General features: G+C 41.2%; 1 protein-coding gene across 2 annotated transcripts in view; it reads left to right on the top strand.

Moving 5' to 3' along the window:
* Positions 1–1,233: 1,233 nt before the first annotated feature.
* LOC112255311 (phosphatidylinositol 4-phosphate 3-kinase C2 domain-containing subunit beta-like) overlaps positions 1,234–16,724 on the top strand; it is an 88,882-nt gene continuing 73,391 nt past the window's right edge. For both annotated transcript variants that reach the window (XM_042324638.1, XM_042324639.1), the window contains exon 1: positions 1,234–1,513. The gene's annotated coding sequence lies outside the window, so the exon portion shown is untranslated. The remainder of the gene's footprint in view (positions 1,514–16,724) is intronic.

A 16,724-nucleotide genomic window follows, 5' to 3' on the forward strand; every position in this document is an offset into this window, starting at 1 on the left:
GGCGATTAATTTTTGGGTCAACCTACAGGGACATGGGGTGTCTCATCCTGCAAAAGGGATTTTACAGGCATACTGGGGACATGGGCGAAGACAACACAACCTTTGGGTGGGTTGGTAATATGCAGGCGAAGGAGATGGGACTGTATGGAAGGGAGTTTAGTCCAACCGTAGCTATCCCGGTGAATCCACCATGGCTCCTCCCACCTCCACAAGTAGATCAAGAAGTGTTGGAGAGACTACAGAAAGATAGGGAGGGTGTTGATCCATCTGATTGGTTTAAGAGACGTCTGGATACTGTGTATCAGGATGTTGTGGCCATTTACACAGATGGTTCAAAAGATCCAAGGACAGGACGTACTGGGTCAGCATTTGTAGTGCAGGAATGTGAGGTAAGGAAACGTATTACAGATCATCTGGCTGTATATACGGTGGAGATGATGGCCATACTGTTGGCCTTGCAGTGGGTGGAGGAAGTTAAGCCAGACAGAGTAGTTATTTGCTCTGATTCATGTGCAGTGCTAAGGAGTCTCCAGTCCTTTATATCACGTAGCAGACAAGACCTGCTTTATGAGGTGCTACAAACCCATGGCAGGAGTAAACAAATGGGTATACAGATAGTATTTACATGGGTCCCAGCTCACGTGGGAGTGGAGGGGAATGAGGCAGTTGATGTACTGGCTAAACAAGCACTAAGTAGTGGGGATGTTGATGTGGTAGTTTCAATGAGCAAGGCAGAGGCAAAAAGCATGATTGAACAGTGATGGTGGAGAAATGGCAGGAGCAGTGGAATAGAGATACTAAGGGCAGGCATTTATTTACTGATACAGTGTGGACATTATTGGAGGGAAAGAGAGAAGATGAGATCTAGTATGAGGGAGAAGGGATACAGGAAATAAGTTTAAAGAGTATATTGAGTAGAACGTCATTAGATATAGTCTCAAATATGTTATATTTTTTAAGAGCAAAGGGGCTGGCAGGTAGTATTTAGTTTCTCCCCGTCTGGCCCACACTCCAGTACAGTAAATTGCGGTAATGCATCATAACGTTGGATGCCTAGATTAACCCCACCGAATAAGAAGAAGAAGAAGAAGAACGCACCGAATTGCCTCCCGCAATTGCACCCTTCTCAGTCAGGCAAAATAGAAACAAGCAAATAGGGTGTTGTTACATAAACTGTCCGCCAGAGGTCACGTTTCTCCAAGTGATTCTCACTTGCCGCTCCACACACGCGGATGAGAAGGCGAAGAGCAGCCGATCAGCAAAACAAAAAAAAGGCAAAATAACCGGTTTATAGTGACGAGGGGCTGGCTGGATTATTCAACAATTAGGGACGCGGGTACGGATTTCGCCTTTAATCACGTTAATGCGTGATATATCAACAATATCAGACACCGGAAATTGTTGGATACAGTTTGGAATCAACAATATTTTGAATCAATATTTGAGCAGCCTGAAAGCAGAATAATTCTGATATTATGACACCGGCTCGTTGGCGGCCATAAAGCTAAAGCAGGTAAGAGGGGTTTTCACCAGGAATTAATAATCAATGTCCAAACATATGATACATATAACATACATGTCAGATGGAATATTGTGTTTTGTTGCATTTCAAATGAAGTTGGTAGGCAGTGAAGTTGGTAGCTCGCTCGTGTCTAGTAAAATACCGATTGCGCTGTTGCTGGTCGCCTGAACAGAATGACGCTGTTCCGTGGCAGACCGAGGCACAGGCGGATAGCCCACGACTATTTTATACTTTTCTAATGATCTGATCATACGAAATAAGAAATAGGCCCAGAGTGTGGGCAACAACTCACTATTCAGGATAGGCTATCGCTTTATATATGTTGTGTTACAATGTATCCTAATCAAACCTCGGTCATGCCATGGTTACATGTCTGACTGTGACCGTTTAGATAGGCGTTACAGTGTAACCAACCATGTCGCGGTTGCACCAGTAAAGTATTTGCTGTGGCATTGTTTTGAAGTCGAAAGCTGTCAGGTTGGTAGGTTGAATTCAGTCGGCCATGTCATGAGATAGCCAACAAACCGCGACATCAAACAGCCAGGTTGCTGGGCGATGGAGGAAATGTATAGTAGTAGGGTTTCGACTTTTAAGCAGGTGACATTCTTGCCTAGAAACCCGACGTTGAATTGCATTTAATTCTATGTCGGGCAGAAATCAGCATTTGAATCATGACCTGTACGAGCCAATGTTGAATAAAATGATAATATGTTAACGTACTTTACCGGTTGTCAGTGGCCTTTTGGCGGTAGAAATGTGAGACAATAATGTTATATCCACAGGAATGTAATAATTACATACATTTTTAAAGCTCTGGTAGTGCTTTAGATTTATATAACCTGAAGCATGAACACAAGAACTTGCTGAGCTCTTGCATATATTTACATGGTTCTGTGCATGCTTCAGGTGATACAAATCCGAACGCACTACCAGCCCTTTGAAAGGTTTATGTAATAAGACTGGATATATTGTCTCACATTCCTACCGCCAACAGGACAAACCTCATGGACAACTGGTAAAGTACATTAAAATATACTTTTATTCAACATTCTGGCATGTAGAGCTCGTGAGTAAACTTTTCTGATTCAAATGCTAATTTCTGCCTGATGTAGAGCTCAATGCAATTCAATGTCGAGTTTCCAGGCAAGTGACATTTGACATTCTTGAGAAAAGGGCATGGCACATGTGACAACATTGTGCACATGGTGGGCTTATAGCAAGCAATTAACCAAGTATAAACAATTCAATCTGCCAAGATGTCATCAAGTTGTAAATTAGAGAGACAAAGAGGGAAAGAGATTGACAACCTTCCTTTTGCTATCTCACACATCCTCACACACCTTTATAATATTCTCCTGTCTTTAGTATACTCATGAACACATGTCCCTGACAGTCTGGCTGCCTATACTCAGAGCTATATGATCATGCGCTGCAGCTACTTTTGCAATAAACTTTATGTAGGCTGGTGTTTTCCTTCTATCCATACTGTAATCCACTTGTCTTTTGGAATATGGGAACCAGATCCCAGAACACACTCACACTCACACACTCTCTCCCTGTCTCTCAATTTAAGGTGCTTTTTTGGCATTGGTAAAATATGTTAACATTGCCAAAGCAAGTGAAATAGATAACATACAAATGTGAAATAAACAACAAATGTACAGTAAATGTTACATTCACAAAAGCTCCAAAAGAAAAAAGACATTTCAAATGTCATTGTCTGTATACAGTGTTGTAATGATGTGCAAATAGCACACAAGGGAAAATAAATGAACATAAATATAGGTTGAATTTGCAATGGCGTTTGTTATTGACTGTTTGCCCGTTTCTTGTGGCGACAGGTCACAGAGTTCAGAGTTTATCAAAATTGGATTTGTTTTCGAAGTCTGTGTAATCTGAGGGAAATATGTGTTTTACTATATTAGACATTTGACAGGAGGTTAGGAAGTGCAGCTCAGTTTCCACCACATTCTGTGGGCAGTGTGCACATAGCCTGCCTTCTCAAGAGAGCCAGGTCTGCCTACAGTGGCCTTTATCAATAGCAAGGCTATGCTCACTGAGTCTGTACATAGTCAAACCTTTCCTTTCAGTCACAGTGGTCTGTTTTTTTGATAATTCTTTCCAATGTGTCAAGTAATTATCTTTTTGTTTTCTCATGATTTGTTTGGGTCTAATTGTGTTGCTGTCCTGGGGCTCTGTAGGGTGTGTTTCTGAACAGAGCCTCAGGACCGGCTTGCTTAGGGGACTCTTCTCCTGGTTCATCTCTCTTTAGGTGATGGCTTTGTTATAGAAGGTTGGGTATTTCTTCCTTTTAGGTTGTTGTAGAATTTAGTGGCTCTTTTCTGGATTTTGATCATTAGTGGGTATCGGCCTAATTCTGCTCTGCTCTGCATTATTTGGTGTTTTACGTTGTACACAGAGGATATTTTTGCAGAATTCTGCGTTGCAGTCTCTCAATTTGGTGTTTGTTCCATTTTGTGAATTCTTGGTTGGTGAGCGGACCCCAGACCTCACAACCATAAAGGGCAATGGGTTCTAGAACTGATTCAAGTATTTTTAGCCAGATCCTAATTGGTATGTCAAATGTTATGTTCCTTTCGATGGCATAGAAGACCTTTCTTGTCTTGTCTCTCAGATCGTGCACAGCTTTTTGGCGCTGATGTTTAGGCCGAGATATGTATACTTGTTTTGTGTGCTCTAGGGCAATGGTGTCTAGAAAGAATTTGTATTTCTGGTCCTGGACACTGACATTTTTTGGAACATTATTTTTGTCTTACTGAGATTTACTGTCAGGGCCCAGGTTTGACAAAATCTGTGGATAAGATCATCAGCAAACAGTAGACATTTGACTTCAGATTCTAGGAGGGTGAGGCCAGGTGCTGCAGACTGTTCTAGTGCCCTCGCCAATTCGTTGATATATATGTTGAAGAGGGTGGGGCTCAAGCTGCCTCCCTGTCTCACGGCCCCGTGGAAATGAATGTGATTTTTGCTAATTTTAACTGCACCCTTGTTGTTTGTGTACATGGATTTTATATTGTCATATGTTTTTCTCCCAACACCACTTTCCATCAATTTGTATAGCAGACCTCATTCCAGATTGAGTCAAAAGCTGTTTTGAAATCCATAAAGCATGAGACTTTGTCTTTGTTTGTTTGACAATTGGGTTGTGCATGGTGAATACATGGTCTGTCGTGTGGTAATTTGGTAAAAAGACAATTTGACATTTGCTCTGTACACTGTTGTCACTGAGGAAATGTACGAGTCTGCTGTTAGTGATAACGCAGAGGATTTTCCCAAGGTTGCTGTTGACGCATATCCCACAGTTGTTATCACATTTTTCTTCACTTTTGTGGATTGGGGTGATCAGTCCTTGGTTCCAAGTAAGATGCCAGAGCTAACAATGATGAGAGTTTAAGCTTAGCCAATTGGAATTTTTGGTCTGTATAATTTCATCAGAATCTCCCATGGAAGAACTTTATGGTGATAAGACGATTGGAATAATTTCCCTGTTTGACCGCTAGGTTTTACGTGTATTATGACACCTCCGCTGTTGAGCTCTACTGTAGAGAGTTTTTGACGCCCCCATCGTTGTGGTGTAGAAATATGTTGCCCCCCCCGCCTCCACCCACTTTATTTAACCAGGAAGTTGAGAACAAGTTCTCATTTACAATTACGAACTGGCCAAGATAAAGCAAAGCAGTTCGACACATACAACAACACAGAGTTACACATGGAGTAAAACAAACATACAGTCAATAATACAGTAGAAAAATAAGTCTATATACAATGTGAGCAAATGAGGTGAGATAAGGGAGGTAAAGGCAAAAAAAGGCCATGGTGGCAAAGTAAATACAATATAGTGAGTAAAACACTGGAATGGTAGATTTGCAGTGGAAGAATGTGCAAAGTAGAGAGAAACGATTGGGGTGCAAAGGAGCTAAATAAATAAATACAGTAGGGGGAGAGGTAGTTGTTTGGGCTAAATTATAGATGGGCTATGTACAGGTGCAGTGATCTGTGAGTTGCTCTGACAGCTGGTGCTTAAAGCTAGTGAGGGAGATAAGTGTTTCCAGTTTCAGGGATTTTTGTAGTTCGTTCCAGTCATTGGCAGCAGAGAACTGGAAGGAGAGGCGGCCAAATAAAGAATTGGTTTTGGGGGTGACTAGAGAGATATACCTGCTGGAGCGTGTGTTACATGTGGATGCTGCTATGGTGACCAGCGAGCTGAGTTAAGGGGGGACTTTACCTAGCAGGGTCTTGTAGATGACCTGGAGCCAGTGGGTTTGGCGACGAGTATGAAGCGAGGGCCAGCCAACGAGAGCGTACAGGTCGCAGTGGTGGGTAGTATATAGGGCTTTGGTGACAAAACGGATGGCACTGTGATAGACTGCATCCAATTTATTGAGTAGGGTATTGGAGGCTATTTTGTAAATGACATTGCCGAAGTCGAGGATTGGTAGGATGGTCAGTTTTACAAGGGTATGTTTGGCAGCATGAGTGAAGGATGCTTTGTTGCGAAATAGGAAGCCAATTCTAGATTTAACTTTGGATTGGAGATGTTTGATGTGGGTCTGGAAGGAGAGTTTACAGTCTAACCAGACACCTAGGTATTTGTAGTTGTCCACATATTCTAAGTCAGAACCGTCCAGAGTAGTGATGTTGGATGGGTGGGTAGGTGCAGGCAGCGATCGGTTAAAGAGCATGCATTTAGTTTTACTTGCATTTAAGAGCAATTGGAAGCCACAGAAGGAGAGTTGTATGGTGTTGAAGCTCGCCTGGAGTAGAGGTCGACCTATTAATCGGAATGGCCGATTTCAAGTTTTCATAACAATTGGAAATCTGTATTTTTGGACACCGATTTGCCTATTTAAAAAAAAAAAACTTTATTTAACTAGGCAAGTCAGTTACGAACTCGTTCTTATTTTCAATGACGGCCTAGGAACGGTGGGTTAACTGCCTCGTTCAGGGGCAGAATGACAGATTTTCACCTTGCAGTCAGCTCGGGGGATCCAATCTTGTAACCTTACAGTTAACTAGTCCTATGCAATAATGACCTGCCTCTCTCTCGTTGCACTCCACGAGGAGCCTGCCTGTTACGTGAATGCAGTAAGCCAAGGTAAGTTGCTAGCTAGCATTAAACTTATTGTATAAAAAACCATCAATCATAATCACTAGTTAACTACACATGGTTGAAGATATTACTAGATATACATTAATTGAAACAGCACTTTTGTGCGTTTTGCCAGCAGCTCTTCGTTGTGCGTCAAGCATTGCGCTGTTTATGACTTCAAGCCTATCAACTCCCGAGATGAGGCCAGTGTTAGTGCGCGCTAATAGCGTTTCAAACGTCACTCGCTCTGAGCCTTCTAGTAGTTGTTCCCCTTGCTCCGCATGGGTAACGCTGATTCAATGGTGGCTGTTGTCGTTGTGTTGCTGGTTCGAGCCCAGGGAGGAGTGAGGAGAGGGACTGAAGCTATTGTTACACTGGCAATACTAAAGTGCCTATTAATTAAAACCTCTTAAGTCGACCCTCTACTTTTTCGAACATTCTGTTAAAAATCGCGCAACATTTCGGCGTCCTGCTACTCATGCCAGGAATATAGTATATGCATATGATTAGTATGTGTGGATAGAAAACACTCTCACGTTTCTAAAACTGGTTAAATCACCGCTGTGACTATAACAGAGCGTCTGTTTCATCGAAAAGCGCAAGAAAAACTGATCACTGAAAACTGAAAAAAATATCCATGCGCCACTTGCATGTATTGTTCAAGGGGCACGAAATTAAATAGGGCCGAGATTGCAAGTCCTACAGCTTCCACACGATGTCACCACTCTTGTCAATTGCCTTCTTGTTGTTTCTTGGTCAAACAAGGAAGAGAGACCACTTTCCATCCGGTCTCCGACAGGAAGTTTTGGAAGAGAGATTTTGGAAGATGATTTGAAAGCTTGGAGCTATTGAATACACATCGCCTCGTGATCAATTTGATAGATTATTAACGTTTACTAATACCTAAAGTTGGATTACAAAAGTATTTCGAAGTGTTTTGTGAAAGTTTATCGTCAACTTTTTTAATTTCAAAAAATGACGTAGCGTTTTGAAACGGTGTTTTTTTCTGAATCACACAGTTTCCATAGATGGATATTTTGGGTATATATGGACCGATTTAATCGAAAAAAAGACCCAATAGTGATGTTTATGGGACATATAGGAGTGCCAACAAAGAAGCTCGTCCAAGGTAATGAAAGTTTTATATTTTATTTCTGCTATTTGTGTAGCGCCGGCTACGCTAATTCTTTTGTTTACGTCGCCTTCAGGTATTTCGGGGTGTTGCATGCTATCAGATAATAGCTTCTCATGCTTCTCATGCTTTCGCCGAAAAGCATTTTAATAATCTGACTTGTTGGCTAGATTCACAACGAGTGTAGCTTTAATTCAGTGCCCTGCATGTGTGTTTTGATGAACGTTTGAGTTTTAACGAGTGCTATTAGCATTTGGCGTAGCGCATTTGCATTTCCAGATGCCTAGATGGGACGTCTGCGTCTCAGGTCGACGCAAGAGGATAAGAACATCCAATAGTCAAAGGTATATGAAATACAAATGGTATAGAGGGAAATAGTCCTATTAGTCCTAAATAGTCCTATTCCTATAATAACTACAACCTAAAACTTCTTACCTGGGAATATTGAAGACTCATGTTAAAAGGAACCACCAGCTTTCATATGTTCTCATGTTCTGAGCAAGGAACTGAAACGTTAGCTTTCTTACATAGCACATATTGCACTTTTACTTTCTTCTCCAACACTTTGTTTTTGCATTATTTAAACCAAATTGAACATGTTTCGTTATTTACTAGAGGCTAAATTGATTTTATTGATGTATTATATTAAGTTAAAATAAGTGTTTATTCAGTATTGTTGTAATTGTCATTATTACAACTAAAACATAAAAAAATTAGCCGATTTAATCTGTATCGGCTTTTTTGGTCCTCCAATAATCGTTATTGGTATCGTCTGGAGTTTGTGTCCTGTTAACAGTGTCCAAAGAAGGGCCAGAAGTATACAGAATGGTGTTGTCTGCGTAGAGGTGAATCAGAGACCCACCAGCAGCAAGAGCGGCATCATTGATGTATACAGAGAAGAGAGTTGGTCCAAGAGTTGAACCCTGAGGCACCCCCATAGAGACTGCCAGAGGCCCGGACAACAGGCCCTCCGATTTGACACACTGAACTCTATCAGAGAAGTAGTTGTGCTGTGCTGTGCTGTACTTCAAGCATTGCTAAGACCTGCTGGCAAATGCAGTAATGTTTGAATGAATGGTTACGAGCCTGCTGCTGCCTAGCACCGCTCAGTCAGACTACGGTCATTAATATGGTAAAATCTGGAAACTATCATTTTGAAAACAAAACATTTATTCTTTCAGTGAAATACAGAACCATTCCGTATTTTATCGAACGGGTGGCAAACCTAAGTCTAAATATTGCTGTTACATTGCACACCCTTCAATGTTATGTCATAAATATGTCATATTCTGGCAAATTAGTTTGCAAAGAGCCAGGAGGCCGGCCCAAACTGTTGCATATACCCTCAATCTGCATGCAATGAACGCAAGAGAAGTGACAGTTAGTTCATTAACATTAAAGTTAATTCGTTAATATTGCCTGCTAACATTAATTTATTTTAACTAAATATGCAGGTTTAAAAAAAGATACTTCTGTGTTTTGTTTTTAAGAAAGGCATTGATGTTTATGGCTAGGTACATTCGTGCAACGATTGTGCTTTTGTTAAATCATCACCCGTTTGGCAAAGTAGGCTGTGATTCGATGATAAATTAACAGGCATCACATTGATTATATGCAATGCAGGACAAGCTAGTTAACCTAGTAATATCATCAACCATATGTAGTTAACTAGTGATTATGTGAAGATTGATTGTTTTTTTTATAGGATATGTTTAATGCTACCTAGCAACTTACCTTGGCTTCTTGCTGCACTCGCGTAACAGGTGGTCAGCCTGCCACGCAGTTTCCTCGTGGAATGCAATGTAATCGGCCATAATCGATTCATTGGTCGACCTCTAGTTTAAAGCAAATTTCTTGCAATTCTACACATTTTGACATGCACCGAGAGAAAATATTGCAGTTTTAAAGCTAATTTCCTGCAATTCCACATGTTCTGACTTGGCTAATGCTGTGTTCTTTTGCTTCTAGGTCTATGACAATACCAGTATTGCGATATTTTAAAACATGAGTTGAAATAAAAGATCCCAGATATGTTCCATATGCACAAAAAGCTTATTTTTCTCAAATTGTGTGCACAAAATTGTTTACGTACCAGTTAGTGAGCATTTATTGTTTGCCAAGAAAATCTATCCACCTGACAGGTGTGGCATATCAAGAAGCTGATTAAACAGCATGATCATTACACAGGTGCACCTTGAACTGGTGACAATAAAAGGCCACTCTAAAATATGCAGTTTTGTCAAACAACACCACAGATGTCTCAAGATTTGGGGGAGCGTGCAAATAGCATGCTGACTGCCATCAGAGCTGTTGTCAGATAATTTAATGTTAATTTCTCTATAATACATTGATGTTAGAGGGACAATAGAGCCCTAAGTACCAGGCCATTAGCGACCTGATGATCATTAGTGAGTTGGCTACTACTACCAATGCATGTCCACAGTGCATAACAGGAGATTACCGTGACTCAAAGGTCACGTAGAATTTTACTGCGGTAATAACTTGTGTGGCGGTAACACGGTCACCACAATAATCCTAGTCAAGGGTAACTATGCTACTACTTAGCTTTGGTTTTCAAAATATCAAACAAAATTAGAGTATAAGTGTAGGGATGCACGATATATTGGTGAACATATCGGAAATATCGGTATCGGCCGATGTCTAGTTTAATGGCCGATGTGCAAAACTGATGTCAAAGCTGACATGCATACATACCTATGTAACGTAGGTGCATGACGTAATGATGCCATGTAAAATTTTGCGCTATATGTGCAACACAGCATTCCTAAACTAGCCCACAATGTCTGCTGTGTGGATCAAGCAGTCAACAAGTCAAGCAGTCATTTGAAAGAGTAACAAAATTGCAGCGAGACAACTCAAAGGCGAAATCCATTAAAGCCAAGATAATAGAATTCATTGTCCTTGACAATCAACCTTTCTCTGTTGTGGGTGATGTTGGCTTTTGCCAACTGGTCGAGCACCAGTTAACACTACCAAGTGTGCTATTTTTCCGATGTTTCCCTACCGGAGTTACACAGTAACAGCGTCACTGCTATTAGCTTCACAACATGCATACTATTGAACTCCGTTTGGGTCTTTGCGTGTCATAAAAGAGACAGTAGTACTGTCAAAGATGTACAAAAAAGTCCGCAAACACCGGCCATGAACGATGTGTTTACAATACCACGTTGGTAATAAAGCATCATTTGTTTGACCGCAACTTCTGGGGTAGCTAGCTTTAGCTTGGTACCTAGCTAGCACCAATACAACCAGCCTGAAAACGATGACCAAGAGATACTGCTGTAATTTTCATTATTTTTAGCAATGATTTAGGAATCCATGTAAGCATTAGCTAGGTTGCCACTTGTTGTTCGCCTATTGAAATTGAACTTCAGTTTGTGAAAATAAATAGCTAGCCAGCTAATTAACCATGTTGCCCTAAGCGAAAGTTATAAGCAACCAGCTAGCTTCATCTGGCTAGTGAAGCTCGACTGGACCGGGTTATGTGTTGTGAAGCTAGCCACAATAAGGATTAGGCAAATAGTGGAATTTATGCCATACTTTTATTTTGAAGGCTAACCGCAAAGTCCACTATTGTGGCTAGCTTCACATAGATGAGTCCGTCCACCATTACTCAAATATGAACTGTCTTATAAATTAGGGTTATTTTAGATGATGACACCTAGCTATATACATAGCTAACTAACTATAGCTACTGAAACAGATTGTCGTTTTGCTATGTTTTTGGGGAAGAACATTGTTTGCATCCATGACCTAGCTAGCTTTTTTATGACCAGCACTGTAGGTGTGCAAGACAACTTACCAGCATCATAGCATACGTATCGATGAATCGTTGTGACATATGAAATACCTGTGATAGTGTAATCAATGTGTAATAACTACATAACAAAATTATTGAACACGTAAAATTATTAAGTGACTTGCAGTCATAATTCAGGTCCTGATTGGTCAACAAACTTATTTGACACGTCAAATAGTTTTATTTGACACGTCAAATAGTTTTATTTGACACGTCAAATAGTTTTATTTGACACGTCAAATAGTTTTATTTGACACGTCAAATAGTTTTATTTGACACGTCAAATAGTTTTATTTGACACGTCAAATAGTTTTAAATAGTATATTTTTTGACATGCAAAGACCCAAACGGCGTTCCATAGAAATCCTGGTTGAGAATGAAATGACTGAACAAATGAAACAGCACAGCAAGTAAGTGAAAGAAATAGGTTTTGATTATGTTTTACTGGTAATGGGGACATATATAAATGCCAACAAAGTAACGTGTGTGTGTGTGTCCTTTATTTAACTAGGCAAGTCAGTTAAGTACAAATTCCTATTTACAATGACGGCCAAACCCGGACAAAGCTGGGCCAATTGTGCGCCGCCCTATGGGACTCCCAATCATGGCCGGATGTGATACAGCCTGGATTCGAACCGGGACTGTAGTGACGCATCTTGTGTTGAGATGCAGTGCCCTAGACCGCTGCATCCATGTGTGTGTGTTAACTATTCAACTGTACTAGAATGCTTAAAAGGCAGCAAAAAAAAATGTAATATCGGTTATCGGGCAAAAAAAAAAAAAAATTGGGGGGGGCAAGGAAAATATCGGAAATTGGCCAAAAATGTCATATCGGTGCATCACTACCTAAGTGTCAAGTACACCATAATGCAAGTACTTCCTAGTTTGTTACAATGTGTAGCACAGGTTACTTCATTGCTAGATCCTCTATTATAAAGCTTATGTGGTATACCATGTGATTGACAGACATCACTGTCACTGATATTAGATCACTGAGGGCTACCCTTCCAATTAACCAAACAATTAACCAAAGAGGTTAGGACCTAACATTAGCAAAAGTTGCTGTAATGTTGTTGACACATCCAGTAGGATTTAGGATCAGCTGTCAGACCAGTTAGTCTGGTTGTGGTCAGGTTGTTGTTTTATCAACTGTGGATATAGGACCATTAGTACTAATATAGGTATGCACTGCAGAGAACCAACAGAGAATAGGAAAGGGATTGTTTATGAATTGGGATGTGTGGATCATTTCAAAATTCTCTGAACAGATTTTTTTTCGAGGTCAGTTACCCTACCTCACATGACCTCTGCCAAGGATTATGTCCTGTTATGCCATTTTATGTCATATCATGATCTACAGTACAGCAACTGTATAATCATTAGAGTACAGCTATAAGCTATAATATAAATGATAAGCTTCCTTTCTTCTGCACTGAGGCTGAGCAAAACAGTAGGACAGTTGATCCCAGAATGAACCTGGTTAGATGGCAGAGATCTTTTGGCCATTAACATCCTTGGGTGATATAAAGTTGGTAGAAAAGATAATGGACCTACAGTGGGGCAAAAAAGTTTTTAGTCAGCCACCAATTGTGCAAGTTCTCCCACTTAAAAAGATGAGAGAGGCCTGTAATTTCAGATTATGGTGGAAAATAAGTATTTGGTCAATAACAAAAGTTTATCTCAATACTTTGTTATATACCCTTTGTTGGCAATGACAGAGGTCAAACGTTTTCTGTAAGTCTTCACAAGGTTTTCACACACTGTTGCTGGTATTTTGGCCCATTCCTCCATGCAGATCTCCTCTAGAGCAGTGATGTTTTGGGGCTGTTGCTGGGCAACACAGACTTTCAACTCCCTCCAAAGTTTTTCTATGGGGTTGAGATCTGGAGACTGGCTAGGCCACTCCAGGACCTTGAAATGCTTCTTACGAAGCCACTCCTTCATTGCCCAGGCGGTGTGTTTGGGATCATTGTCATGCTGAAAGACCCAGCCACGTTTCATCTTCAATGCCCTTGCTGATGGAAGGAGGTTTTCACTCAAAATGTCACGATACATGGCCACATTCATTCTTTCCTTTACACGGATTAGTCGTCCTGGCCCCTTTGCAGAAAAACAGCCCCAAAGAATGATGTTTCCACCCCCATGCTTCACAGTAGGTATGGTGTTCTTTGGATGCAACTCAGCATTCTTTGTCCTCCAAACACGACGAGTTGAGTTTTTACCAAAAAGTTATATTTTGGTTTCATCTGACCATAAGACATTCACCCAATCTTCTCCTGGATCATCCAAATGCTCGCTAGCAAACTTCAGACGGGCCTGGACATGTACTGGCTTAAGCAGTGGGACACGTCTGGCACTGCAGGATTTGGGTCCCTGGCGGCGTAGTGTGTTACTGATAGTAGGCTTTGTTACTTTGGTCCCAGCTCTCTGCAGGTCATTCACTAGGTCCCCCCGTGTGGTTCTGGGATATTTGCTCACCGTTCTTGTGATCATTTTGACCCCACGGGGTGAGATCTTGCGTGGAGCCCCAGATCGAGGGAGATTATCAGTGGTCTTGTATGTCTTCCATTTCCTAATAATTGCTCCCTCAGTTGATTTCTTCAAACCAAGCTGCTTACCTATTGCAGATTCAGTCTTCCCAGCCTGGTGCAGGTCTACAATTTTGTTTCTGGTGTCCTTTAACAGCTCTTCGGTCTTGGCCATAGTGGAGTTTGGAGTGTGACTGTTTGAGGTTGTGGACAGGTGTCTTTTATACTGATAACAAGTTCAAACAGGTGCCATTAATACAGGTAACGAGTGGAGGACAGAGGAGCCTCTTAAAGAATAAGTTACAGGTCTGTGGGAGCCAGAAATCTTGCTTGTTTATAGGTGACCAAATACTTGTTTGTCCACCATAATTTGCAAATAAATTCATTAAAAATTCTACAATGTGATTTTGTGGATTTTTTTCTAATTTTGTCTGTCATAATTGAAGTGTACCTATGATGAAAATTACAGGCCTCTCTCATCTTTTTAAGTGGGAGAACTTGCACAATTGGTGGCTGACTAAATACTTTGCCCCACTGTATATAGTTTTTTAATAATATTATCTTTGAAAATGTACAATCACCAAAATAAAAAGACATTCAGGGAGAATTGAAAGTTTAAAAAAAAGAGAGACTAAAACTGAACAAAAATGTAAACACGACATGCAACAATTTCAAAGATTTTACTGAGTTCATATAAAACACAAACTGTTTATAAGACTAGGATGTCTGTAGTCTCGTGTCTGTGTGTATTTCCATCTGTGTTAACGTTTGTGTCTATGCAGACAGAAAAGAGTGAGTGGGATGTCATGACATTCAGTCTGTGGGAGAGGTGGAGGGAAGATGTGAGAGATGATGGGGGATGAGAGAGGGATGTATGAATGTGTGACATCTCTGTTGTGTCATTACTCTGACATCAGCTGGCTGTAGCAGTAAGGGGTGCTGCAACTGTTGTTGTATACTTCAGCAGTTTAGTGTGTGTGTGTGGGTTGGGTTGGTGGGGGAGGGGTGTGGGTGTGGTGATGACAGCGGCCCCTTTGTCTCTGCACTGCCGAGCTGTGTGAACAAATCTGAGTCTGACCCTCCTCACGTGACACACACACACAGCCCCCCTTCCCATCCTTTGTTCTTTCAGTCTGTGAACCCCACCTCTAATTGAATGGGATTATATGCCTCTGGGGGACAGATTCCAGGGGGTTGGATCTGGCCTTGGTCCCCACATCCCCTAACCACCCCACTTCATCCCTCTCCAACAATGTGGCCCCTCCATCTCCACTTCTTCCCTCCCCTCTCCTCGGCCCCACTCTGGGTTGCTCCCCCCGGGCTACTGGCCAGGCCCTGCCATCTCTCCTGCACTGGAGCTTCCTCTCCGTAGAAACCAAATGGCTGACACTAAAGGAGATTGACTGTTATTCAATGTATGGATAGTGTTGCCTGGTTACAGAGAGAGCCAATACATCCGTCTTTTCTTTTGTGTGTGTGCGTGTGTGTGTGTGTGTGTGTGTGTGTGTGTGTGTGTGATTCTTCATCTGGTAGGCCGTCATTGTAAATAAGAATTTGTTCTTAACTGACTTGCCTAGTTAAATAAAGGTAAAATAATAATAATCTGTTGGTGTCTGGAGCTGAGCCTGTGTTTATAAACATGTCTGGGTCTTGGCTGGCTAATTCATTAGAGGAGACACACACACAGTCTCACGTCTTGGCAGTCTTGTTCATTAAAGCTGTGATGTTCTGTCTCTCTAATGTATTCCTGACATCTCATCTCACCACAACCCAGAAGCTTAGAATGGAACAGGGTGTTGAAATGGAAGCTGATTGACAAAGGTGCTGATTGACGTGGTCAGAATGTTTTTAATTTTTTATTTTTTCAACATACCTCTCACTTTCCTCTTAACTTGTCCTTTTCACTCTCTTTCTCTCACTCACACACACACTTTGTTGAAACAGGAGGGAGGAAACACACTGTATTGTTAATTATCTGCTTGTCAAATGTCCCATATGGGTTCTACTCTGAGTTGAGTCAGTATATTCTCTCCCTGGGCCTTGGTTTGACTGTTTGGCTGGGAAAGGGTTTATGTCATAATCTCTTTTCCATTCCTTAGGAAATAAAAGCTGCCTGCTATAGAAGCGCCACAGAGCTACAGTAGGCCTGACATACACGTTTCCCCATCAGTTGTGTCAAGCTGTCAGCCAGGATAAAGGAGGTCAGAGTCAGGAGCACAATACGGCTCCAACTGAACAGATGATAGAAAGCTGTCTGCTTTCCCTCTATTTTGGGGGCATTCCACCATGCACACACACGTATGCAAACACACACCCTGTGAGAACTTCCTGGAGGAAGGTATTCTGAGCAGGAGGTCACACTCTGGGTCTCGGTGGGAGTGGCAGGCCTGGTCTCCATGGTAACCGGGTCAGGAGAGGTCATAACAGAGGCAGAGGGAACCAGATGTATTGTCTCAGAGACCGGACTGTATTTTATAAAACATTTTAATGGGTAGATCAGCTATAATATTGCAGTTAAATTGTAGTTTCATTCAAGGTAATTTCCTATCCCCCATATATATATATATATATATATATATATATATATATATATATATATATATATATATATA

This window comes from Oncorhynchus tshawytscha, linkage group LG07 (assembly GCF_018296145.1).
Source record: "Oncorhynchus tshawytscha isolate Ot180627B linkage group LG07, Otsh_v2.0, whole genome shotgun sequence".
Lineage (NCBI taxonomy): Eukaryota > Metazoa > Chordata > Actinopteri > Salmoniformes > Salmonidae > Oncorhynchus > Oncorhynchus tshawytscha.